Here is a 12,689-nt window from a genome sequence, read left to right on the forward strand (position 1 = left end):
CATCTTGGAAATATGTATTTAAAAATTGCTTTGTAGAATTTTATCCTTAGAATAAAATCATTAAATTCTATTTGAATTATGTTTTCTGGCCCCTTCCCTTTTTTTGTAAGTCCTAAAAAATCGTAGGCCCTGGACACAGTGCCTAATGGAGTAAGGGACCATGGTCTGATCATTATGCAGTTATTGATTAAATTTGGTTTCTTTTAGGTCACTGTTTTGTAAATTTTTGTAATGGGCAAAAAATTTAAAAAATTTTCCTATTACTTATGTATTGGTTTTCTTGTTTTATTTTTTCAGTAGATTTTGAGGTCAAGATATCAAGTGTCTGTTAAACGTCTCAGCTTACGTAGCTATCTTTTAATTATAAATAATACCTCAATTTATAAAATTCATTCCTTTGCTTCCATGGTCGCTGAAGATAGATTTCTTTGACTCTTTTTTATCCGCATTCTTCCCTTAATTTTCGCCTCTTATAAGGCTGAAGTCAGAAACGATCGTTGCTTATAGCCATTTATATTCATGCCAGACCTGTCTGTCATATGGCCTTGTAATTGCAATGTGTTTGTCATGTGATCATTGTGGGGTGTGCGACCGAAAACAAGACTGAGATGATTGCTGCTTGTATGCGTTACTTCTCAGACTGAATATTACTCGCTGATTTTGCTAAAAAGAAAATTAGTCGTTGTTAATCATGACCTCAGGGAAATTAATCAATAATTTTGTTTAACAGCCTTGCTTCTTTAGTGCTTAAATTTAAGTTTTGCTCATTCCGCCCTCAGCTAAACGGTAAGACTTGGCATGTTTTTTTGATTTGTTTGATAACGGAATGAAAACTAATTATGAGGACGCAAAACCATAAACTGCAGTAGTAAGCATAATTTCTAGTGATTTAAAAAATATATATAAGAAATGAGGTCACTTCTCTAGGTGCCCTCGTTAAGTTTATTGTAATAACGCACACAGTTATTGCAATTCTTTGACTTGTTTACAGTGCTCACTTCAGATGGGATATGTGACATCAGCAAAATTATTTTTTATGACTGTATAAAACATCTGCGTTTCACATAACAAACATGTACGAATGCATTTCAGTGGAATAGAAAAAAAAATTAAGTTGATAACACGTAAAATTTAGTTATTTTTATTATTTTTTTAATTAGTAATATGCAATTTTGCTGATCTTACTTGCAATTTTGATTATCCTTGCTTGCTGCACTTTTTTTTTTTTTTGACTGGAAGAAACTTCTGTGTTTCACAAAAAAATTAAAAAAAAAAAAGAAGCATGAGTGAATTTCACTGAAATAGAAGAAAATCCAAATTGATATCACTTAAATTTATTTTTTATTCTGCATATTTCATAATATGCAATTTCTGTTGACCTTGTCACTATCAATCTCTAATAGATAAATAGCATGCAGATGTGTAAAAGGGCACACTATGCGTTGCAACGACATAAGAAAAGAAACTTTCTCCAAAACTATTTTTCTAATGGACTTATTCGTAATTTTTAAAATTTTTGTTTCTGACAGTCATAAGCAAATATTCAGCAAATATTTTGCCGAAATCACCATATAGATATGAACCAATCCATTCACCATCTGATCCGAGCAATGTCTATTGCCACATCCGAAGATTAAACCGTTTTCGAGTGACACTCCCCCCCTTACACACAAATGGGGGTTCCATAAACTTAGGACAAAATTGGGAGAATAAATGAAGCATAAATTTAGTATTTTATTATTATAATTGTTCAATATGTGTTTTCCTATGGCACATTAGTATATACAGGTTATTTTCAAGACTAAGAGTGAATTTACTATGAAGGAAACCTATTATTTATTTAAATAACCCCCCCATTTCCTAATGTACCTTCCATTTGCTTTAATATCATTCATTCTACCATCCCCCCCATTTCATGAACTATTACTATAAAACGTTAGTGCCACCACAAAAAGTTTGACAGACTCCATATCTGATTCAAATTCTGACTCTGTCTCTCTCTCTCTCTCAGGGCTATTTCCCTGTAAATAACAAAGTTATTTTAAATATAAAATAACTTTGTTACGGCAAATTTGTTATCATAAAAATGTACTTACAGCATTTGCAGTACAAAACTGACATTCTGAATTTTGGGGGTCGAAGGGAGTTCTGTTTTACTGGTAGTTAGGCATCCTACACAGAATTTTGTAATTATTCAACACCATATCCTTTTTTTCTTTCTTATCTTTAAGTTGATATGCAGCTTCTTTTGTTTCAAAGCAAAAATATGTAGACAAGAGGGGAAATATGTGTGGTATGATGTACAGTTTAGCCAAGGTGACCTGAAATTGACTATCACAAGAATGAATCCAGAACTCACCTGCTGTCATGTATAAAGCACAGGAAGAAGTGATTATCATAAATTTTTAATCTATTATTCAATAAATGTATTTTAATCAATCACATCAGCACTTTTTTCACTTATCAAAGAAATGGTGCAACACCCATAAGAATTCTGGCATGGACAGGTCACGAACAAGCTCTACCAGATAAAGCCTGTAATTAAACTGTGGCAGGTCTTGTCTGCGCAGGAACCGCAGAGAGGAAGTTGTTCTAGCTCACTTTCTGCATAGGACATAGTCATCTTACGCATTCATTTCTGTTGAGAGCAGATGAGCTTCCTATGTGTGAGAAGTGTGGTTCGTTTTTAACCATTTGCCAATTTTAACCGAGTGTCCATGTTTTAGACACTAATGTATTTTATATTTTACCACTTTTAGTTATCTGGCTGAGCCATATACATTCAGCATGTATTTGCTGTTTTTACTTATTTAAAATCGCTAAACCCCTTTAATTGCATTTAACTTTTACTTTTTTACTTTCATTTCTTTATTGTTATATATTTTATACCAGTATTGTTTTATATCAGAAATAGTGACCTAATTCATTAGGTCACTGAAATCTTAACTGTTTTGTTTTATATGTCACCTGGTTTTAGCACATTATAGCCTTAGTTACTAATGTGCCAATAAAACCCAAATCAAATCAAGCAACACCCACTTTGGAAAATTATGGTTTGTGATTCATATCACTTTGTGATATGAATCACAAACCTAAAGCATTTTCCTGGTACCTAAAGCATTTTCTTTTTTCTCTTAAGTGTTCCATTTGTGTCCATAAGTTAATTTTCCCTATTGTTTTTGGTACCCTAACATAACAAATATATTATTTAAGTTAATTATTAAGCACTGTTACTTTTAATTAAAAAGTGACAAAGTAATGTAACCACCACAGTCAAGTGCCATAACATTGGTTTGGTTTAAATTTTTCGTGTGCTGAAGTTTAATTTTTAACCTAACTTAATCATTAAAAGATTCTTCTTATATTCTGGTACATACACACACAATAGTGTGGTATATACCAGAATATAAGAAGTTATATACTTCACTGTACATACCACACAATAGTCTTCACTTTAACCATTTATGAGAGCCATTATACCAAAACTACAGATAACAGTGAGCTATCCATTTTTTGCAGTAGTGTATGAATTCAATCTCTTAATATGCATACCAGTGGTCTTATAAGATTACAAGACTATTCATTTATTAACTCAAGAAAAAAGTGATTTTACTCACTAGTTTTAACTAGTTTGTAACATACAGACATCCCCCCCCCCACACATGGTGAGATGTTATTTTATGCCTCATACATTTTTCTGTTGTTCACTTCTGTTCAGAGAGAATATGTACATCTACAGTATGCTGCCAGTCAGTTAAATGAACTTTTTATATAACAAGTTCACTGTATATATAAGGTCTTGCTAGCTAAGGCCAAACTGCTTATCACACGCAGTTGCCATTGTTAATGGACTTGACAAACTATCCAGAACTTCACAGTAGGTTTATATCATATCTCATTTTAACGGCGATGAAAATCTAGTTATGTTGTATCCTCTGTAGTTGATGTAACTGTATAGTTTTACAAGTTGTGTGAAAAAAGACTTCATTACTTTTTCAAAAAAATGCTTGTGTATACCTGTAAGAAATCGAAATGTATTTAAAAATTCATCTTGCAGTTGTAATATTTATAATGTGGTCTTGACATAATTAGTGAATCTATATCCAGGCCCAACAAGGAGTGGTTAAGGGTCTACAGTACCCAGGTCCACAATTCTTAAAAGGACCCAACAAGACCTTAATGTTACATTTAAGTAATTAAATTCATCCTTAATAATTGGCAAAAATATTCTATAAACTTAAAATAATAAAAACGTTGTTTTATTAATTAATCTTATTGGTTTATTGTATGTTAGGATTGACTGGTTGCTTTTGAACCCTCAAATCTACATGTAGATTTGACACACATACAACTGGATGGCCCATCATGCACTTTGCCTGTGTTATATATCCAAACATGGGGAAAGGGTCATGAATTTTGCATTGGGCCTAAATTAGCTCTCGGTACTACTTATTTATTTTTATTTTAATCAAATTACAAATTTACAAACTTTGTCCCCGGTAGATCCTCTGCAGTTGATGTGCTATGGAGGGGTAGGGAGTTATGTCATCATGTTTATGGAACTGTCAAGTGCCACTTGTTTGGAAAAGCTCAAATTTGAATTCTCTTGAAAACTTGTTAACCCCTTTGGCATGTTACTAGGTTAAATGGGCTTAGGTGGCAAAGTAGTTGTTCTCTGACTTCCTTCTTTCATACTGTAAATAGATAAACTAACCATGTACTAAGTGCAGTGTACATGCACATGTCATCAATGCTTCAGTGACAATCACCTTGGTGGTAAATCCCAAACAACCTGTATTAAAGGTAATTAAACTTCTCAGAAGTATGATAAATCTTCCACAACTTGGAGAGCATGCAAGTCCCAGGACAGACAGCCCTACCAAATCCCCTGCCTTTCTCAGCCAGTTCCTCTTTCCCTTCCTGTTCCAGTTTCCCCCCTTCCCTGAGATTCCTAAGAACACAAAGCTTGTCATGTTGTGCTTATGTAGAAGGAAAAAATTTTGATTAGCCTGAATCCATATGCTACTTCAAAAAGCTAGTCTTTGTGCTAGTGTTTATAAAGCAATAGCTCTTGAGCCGTTTGTCCCCACTATAAGTTATAGTTGGGAAGGTGCAGACCATTTAACAACTCATTGAGTTATTGCCACCCCCAAGTTCTTCCTTCTGGTTTTGAAAGTGTGGCAGTGAATATGTTCTCCAATGAGATCTGCTTTTGCATAACAGCCGTACAGTGTCTATAAATAGTGCATAGCTGGATTCATTGTAAATAATGTATTCTTGTGTTGTATGCATCCTCCTTAATTTCTGATTTAGCCTAATTTTATAAATATAGCAGTTAATATGCATTTTTTAATTAATAGATGTCTTAGTCGTTAGATTCTAATCTAATCAACTTTTACTTAACATTTTTAAGTGATTTCCATCCCTCAAATCTTTGTTACTGGTCTTCCTAAATGAAACTACTTTTGTGGCATCCATCACACTGTTTTTGTTTTCCTTATAAATTTTTATTTAAGATTTATATAATTTATCCTTTTCTTTATTGCTTAATTTCTTCAATATACATTTTTTTTTTTTTACTAATTCTTCTATTATACACCCACTTCTGTCAGAGAACTGATAGAAGTGGGTGTATAATAGAAGTTCTCTCTGATTAGTGGAAGCTCTCTGATTTTTCATCATACCAACTAGAAATTCTGTTTGGAGGAATTCAAGATATGTATAGTCAGTACAGTAAACAGTTTGCAATGACTCATTGTACAGGGATCCATTCCTTGTTTAGCTAAGTAACCCATTATATAGCTTACAATGTATTTTGAGCATGATCTGATTAGATTAATCACTGAAATTCCTTTTAGTGTGTTTGTTTCATTTTATTTTTTTTCTCTCAGTTTTTGCGTAGACCAGAGATATTAACACACTTAACTTTTTTTATTCATGTGAAAATGCCTTCATACAAAACAAGATTAAAATTTCATTTAAATTGGCAAAATATAAAAATTAATTTTGAATTTTGCTTTTTAGAGAAAAGGCACACTGACTGGCAGAAAATAATGCAGAAGATTTAAGACAACCAACTAAACAAGGGTATTAAAATACTACTTTTAAAGTAGAATAAATAAAATAATTATATATAGAGGTCTAGTTAAAGCTAATAAAAATGGAAATAAAAGCATTAAAATATAATTAAAATAAAAACTAAAAATTGAGAGAAGTGAGAATAAAAGAATAAAAACTAAAAATCAAGTATTAAAATACAAAGCTTGATGTCACTAAAAAATTAAGTAGCTTTTTGAGGTAGGGTGCCTTTTTAATAACCCAGAAAAGTGAACAGCAGAGTAGTTTAAATAGAAGATTCATTTGGTGTGTCTTATGTGACAGCCATGCTGAAAAATTATAGACTCTATAACTTAATGAATGCTGGATGCCTTGTTATAATTAATATTGGGAATCTATGTGGAAATACAAAGTGCCTGAAGCCATAAGTGTTGGCAAAAGTCACGAGAATGAATTACCACTTTCTACAGCGGGTGTCAAGATTACTGAACACTATTGATGTGCCTCACATCATTTAAAGGACCCATGCTTTTGTGTGATATATAGGCCTCAAAATATTCAAGGTGTAGGCTTTATTGCTTAAAAATTTCTTGAATATACATTTTTTTTCATTTTCTATTATACACTGAGCCTGGGAAAGGGTGGGGAGCATACATACTAATAAGTCTTCTGGAACAGCCATTACACGGTAAATTCAACTTGCATAATAAGGTGAAAATACTAGTGTTTACCTTGCTTGTTAGCATTAATTCCAACTTCCCAAAGCAGCCAATATCAATCTCCCTCATACTGTGATATTGCTAGTCAGTAGATATATAATTAAACCATGTAAAAATTTAAATTTATTTACATGATAAACTTTTATCTGTATGTTAAATTAATTTGAAATGATATTAACTATTAATAGCATACTGAAGCAACACAAATCAAAACATGTAAGAGATGTGAAATTAATGATTTATTCCCTGAGTTACAAACCCCTAAAAATTGTGCATGGGAACTGAGTTCCATAAGATAAACAGTATAATATTTTATTGCATTTCATATCCTAGGCACCTCCGTAGCCAGGTGGGAAGGAGCAGCAGTGTGTAGCACGCACTTCTTGATTAGACCAGGGTTCGAGCCCGTCACCACCAAATGCGGAAAGGTCAGGGAATGACCACCGCATATCCCGGAGCAATATGGCCTTAGTTGCTAATGCTCCTAAAAACCAAGCATAACAAACATTTCATATCCGAAATATGAACTGCACAATGGCTCTACGTTCAACTAATTAAATTTTACATACTTTTTAAAATTTCATTTCATTTATATTTTTGACATGTATACTTTTTTTTTTATTTAGTATTTTGATACTTGTTTCCATTTTTATTAGTTTTTAACTTTTATCTACATTTGTATATATTATTTATTTTATTTATTCTACTTTTATTGAAGTTTTTATTTTAATACCTGTGTTTATTCAGTTGTATTGAATATTTTACATGAATTTTGCTGAAGTATTACAACCAAAGTGAATTAAAAGTCTGGTAATAGTTAGTGGGTTTTCAGACAGTATTATAAAAGTGATCAGTAGTAAATGATTGGTACAACATTTTTAAGCCATGGTGTAGGTTTTTCCTGAAACTAGAGGAAGGAAAACAGATGAAAAACAGGATGTAAAAGAGAATACAAGATGACAGAAGGTTTTTTTTTAATATATTTACATGATAAATATTCTTTATTAACATTAGTAGAGAGATATGATCCAAGAAAGCAAGCTTATGCAGCATCAGCCAAAAAAAAAAAAAAAAAACCCTTCCCATTTCACCCATCCATTCGTTCCAAATGTTTGTCTAGTTCTGCCTTGAATTTATTTAAGCTATCAACTTACACAATGACCGATGGGAGTTTGTTCCAGCAATCTGGCTGAAGGAAAATTTCTGCACATCTATTCAACAACTGTCTGTTCTCAGTTTCAGTTTATGCTCCCTCAAAAGGAAGAATCCCATCAGCATTGAGCCTGCTCAATCCATTCAAGGCCTTATACACCTCAATCAACCCCAGGGGCTCACATCTGGTGAGTATGGGCTTGGCACACCCAGGGTCCTGGGCTGGATATCATCATTCTTCTCTTTCTTGGTGATTCCCTTCTCTCTCTCTCTCTCTCTCTCTCTCTCTCTCTCTCTCTCTCTCTCTCTCTCTCTCTCTCTCTCTCTCTCTCAGGGTAACTTGGAAATTTTTTTAGCTGGTGCAGCATAAGCCTCAGGCTTCCTTGCACTATACGGCTAGTAATAATAATATTAATAATCAGATCGCCTCGCAGGTTCCTAGTCACCAGACTGCAATTTGCAGACCTTAAGCCTTTCTTCGTAAGAGCACCCCTTTGTTCTTCTCACCAGTCTTGTTGCCCTTCTCTGTACTAGTTCTAGCAACTCTGCATCCTTCCTAAAATGAGGCTTCCAGACCTGTACGCAGGACTCAAGGTTTGGGCCTGACCATTACCTTATAGAAGAGGAGTTTACCTCAATATAGTACGTGGAACACTTCCGTATGATACCCTCCAGAAATTAAAACGGAAAAAACGAAAAAATCGACAACTTACCGGTACATTAAAGTAAAATATAAATAATTAAAGTAAATTATAAATAATTAAATAATCAATTTAACACAATTCAAAATCAATTCAAAACAATTAAAATTCAAATTAACGCAATTAAAAGAAGCTAACGAAAATATTCAAAACGATTTTCCTTCCTGAAGCTGACAATGCTTTTCGACCGACTGTCGTGATCACAGGAATGAAAATACTAATAATCTACTAATATCAATTTACTAATATCATTATCAACGTAGAACATATTGAGTATTACAGCTCTGATTCATACTATCTTATAGAAGAGGATAATCACCTTATCCCTGCTTGAAAAATTCCTATGTATCATTGACAAGATCCCATGAGTTACTCTGGCAGCTTGTCTGCACTGCTCAGAAAAGTTTATATCTGACTGTACAATTACCCCCAGGTCTCTTTCATTCTCCACTACCATGATTGTAACACCATCCAGTTGGTACATTTCTCTAGGGTTACTGCTACCCATATGCAGTACTTTTCATTTGTCAATGTTAAACTTCAGTTGCCACTTCTCAGCCCATCTGCCCAACTTTTCCAAATCCTGTTGTAGCAGTATACTGTCATTACTGTTATTAACATCTCTCTCAACTTTTGTATCATCTGCAAACTTTGACATTAAGCTTGATATACCTTCATCAATATCATTGATAAATGTACAAAACAACAATGGACCCAACACTGAACCCTGGGGACACCACTAATAACATTAGTCCACGAAGAGCAGCATCCATTGATTACCTCTCTCTCTCTGTCTTCTCCCACTCAACTATCCTTTTATCCATTGTAGCAACTTTCCCTTAATACCATACTGCTCCAATTTGTACAGTAGTCTTCTATGTGCAGCAGTATCAAAAGCTTTCCTGAAATCCAAGTATATGATGACAAATTTATTTTTTGCATCCAGTTCCTTGGTGACCACATCTTAGTATCCAATCAAATTGGTCAGACAAGACTTCCCCTTAACAAACCCATGCTGTGTCTGAATTATTACTGCTGTCTTGTCTAGATGATCCTGCAATGCTTCTTTAACCAGTGACTCCATGATTTTCTCTGGAACAGAAATCAAACTAACAGGTCTAATTACTCATGTCAGCCTTTGATTTCCCCTTTGTGAATTGGAGATACATCTCCAGTCTGTGAGGACTTTCCCTGAGTCTAAGGATGCTCTCCTAATTATGGCTAAGGGTTTGCTTACTTCCTTTGCCACCTCCTTTAATATAACTGGATAGATCCATCCAATCCAGGTGACTTTCTTATGTTTAACTTCAACAATTTCTCCACCACTTTGCTCTCATTATTACAAAATCATTTAACTCCCTGTTAGAGTTTGATAAACATCTGGCCCTCTTCTCCTTCAATAACTCCTCATGTGTGAATGTAGATGCAAAATACTCATTTAGTTTGGCAGATATCTGAGAATGATCAACTACAGTCAAACCATTGATATAAAGTGGACCAATCGATTCATCTCCTTCTTTTCGACTTTACATAAGTAAAGAAGTATTTGCTGTTTTTCTTTACATTCATTGCCAAAGATTTCTCATCTGCCTTCACTTGCCTAACCTCCTTTGTGACTTGATTACAGACTAGCTTATATGTACCATAGGCTTCTGTGTTGCCTGATAATTTATATGCATCCCATGCATTTTTCTTCTCTGCCACGAGTCTCATTAGTTCATCTGACGTCCAGTTGGGCCTAAACCTAGAAGAGTGTTTCTTAGTTGGAACAAAAAGCCTAGTAGCTTCCAAGGTTACTTCTTGGAGTGCTTCCCATTTAGAATTTGCTGTTGGTAACATCATCAGTCGATCCTGTATAGAACTTAAAAAATCTCTGAGACCACTATAGTCACCTCTATGAAAGATAAAAACCCTTTCCTTTACCCCTGATGGTAGTTATATCTTTAAGTAAATCCCACATCAGTACACTGTGATCACTGCCACCTAGTGGTTCCTTTATCTGTAAATTCTTAATGCATGAATAATCACTGCTGATAATCAGCAAAAATGTTACTCCCTCTGGTTGCCTCTCTAACATGCTGCTGTAGAAAAGTCATCCAATAAATCCACAAAAGCCTTGCTAGTGTGTGAGTGACCAATCCACAAGTTCTAGTCAATATCTGGGAATTTAAAATTCCCATTTATAAGACACTCTGATTTACTGGCCCACTCTATTTCTCTGTATAATTGTTCATTGTACTCATCAAAGTCATTAGGCCTGCCTATAACAAACTCCTACCCTCATTTTTGCTTTCCCAGTACTTATGTCACACCAGACTGACTCATGTTTTTGCATTGTCCATCTAGTCAACTGGATGCACTTTATATTTTGTGTTTCTTAACTGACAGTATAACCCTATCTCCCTTCCTATCCTACTGTCTATCCTTTCTGTACACATTGTAATTCTTAATTCCAGTTCTGCATTCCTTATATCTGTGTGACACCATGTCCTCTGATATCCCAACAATATCTGCCTTTGATGTCTTGACCAGCACTTCACATTCATCATATTATTTACTATACTCCTAGCATTGGTGTACATGCAAGTATACATGCACCTGTTCTTATTCTTAGTTACTCTAACACAGCCCATGTATTTACTTGTTTCATGACTCCCAGCAGTTTTTGAAATCCTCAGCAATTTGCTTTCCACGCTGCTGCTGATTCCAATAGAAGCAGTGCAAGAATCATTTCCACTTCTGCCTGTGGCTGCTGTTAATCTATTAGTCTATGAATCTCATCCCCAAGCTAGCAGTTTTCTGACCCACCTAACATTGACTCAATAGCATCAACAATTATTCTTGCACCCTTTCTATTTAAGTGTATCCCATCCTTGTAGAAGCAATCTCTCCTGTTAACAATGTATTTGAGAATGTATTTGAACCTATTGCCAATTACTAAAGATTATTCATGTAATAATTGCTGAATGTAATGAATATAATTTTTCTGTTTCTATTACTGCTCTTAAGATCTTGTATTCATGTCCGATTTGATAACATGTATTACTTGTTAATTTGTTGAATTCAGCTTCACTTACACTTTAAGCATTATTTTTTGTTGCTTTATTTAATTATGATAAATTATTTTTTCATCCCCTCTTGTAGTCATTTTCCACGTCTACCAATATGTGAAAAACAGTTGCAAGGAAGTGGTCATGCTAACAGTAGATAATTCTCAAGAATGTTCTGAGAATATTGTTATTCTCTAAGAATATTCTCCTTGTTGCCTGTCAGTTTTGCAGTATTGACATGCCACTTTTATCAGCAATTATAATATTAGTCACAGGTCAAAGGACATGGCAAACAAATTTCATTAGGGTGGAAGCTGCCAAAGTTTTTATTTTTTCTTATACTGCTTGATGTTGCTGACCAAGCTTGCATACATCATAATACACTTAAATTTATATAAATTCTTTAAGATGGGGACTTAAATCAGTAAAAGCTAACCTATGGCAAATAAAGAAAGAATATTTGCTGTGTAGAATTAAACAATTGGGGGATGTGATTTACTACTGGTCACAACTACACTTTTTTTTAACTGAATAACTCATTTGATTTGTATTGAAAATCTCAAGTTGTAATCAATAACATACTGTTATCCCTGTAACAATTGATTACAATTTGATGTTAAATCATTAATGAAAGAAATTATAATGCATATCTCACACTGTAGTCAACAACATATTGTTATCCATGTAACAGTTGATGAATTTGATGTTAGATCATTAATGGAAGAAATGATAATGCATAACTTGTTGGTTATAACAAGTTATGTATACAATAAATGAATTAAAATCAGTAAGCAATCAAAACCATTTTGTTTTGTAGCATGTGGGATATACATGCATGACTAGCCGCTAGTCTTATACCATGTTAATCTACCCAATTTTATATCTAAGGTAATCATAAATCATCTGTGTTTTTAATCTTATATCTTGTTTTTAAATCAAAATGAAAAAAATGAATGAAAATACTTAAAGTTTTATTTAATCTCTGACATTAATTATTAACATATGCATTT

General features: G+C 33.7%; 1 protein-coding gene across 1 annotated transcript in view; it reads left to right on the forward strand.

Annotated features, from left to right (window-relative positions):
- The first annotated feature begins 573 nt into the window (after positions 1-573).
- LOC150083686 (protein GDAP2 homolog) overlaps positions 574-12,689 on the forward strand; it is an 83,004-nt gene continuing 70,888 nt past the window's right edge. The window contains exon 1 of the mRNA XM_090377435.1: positions 574-786. The gene's annotated coding sequence lies outside the window, so the exon portion shown is untranslated. The remainder of the gene's footprint in view (positions 787-12,689) is intronic.

This window comes from Mastigoproctus giganteus, chromosome 7 (genome assembly GCF_048544385.1).
Source record: "Mastigoproctus giganteus isolate SK-2022 chromosome 7, ASM4854438v1, whole genome shotgun sequence".
Classification (NCBI taxonomy): domain Eukaryota; kingdom Metazoa; phylum Arthropoda; class Arachnida; order Uropygi; family Thelyphonidae; genus Mastigoproctus; species Mastigoproctus giganteus.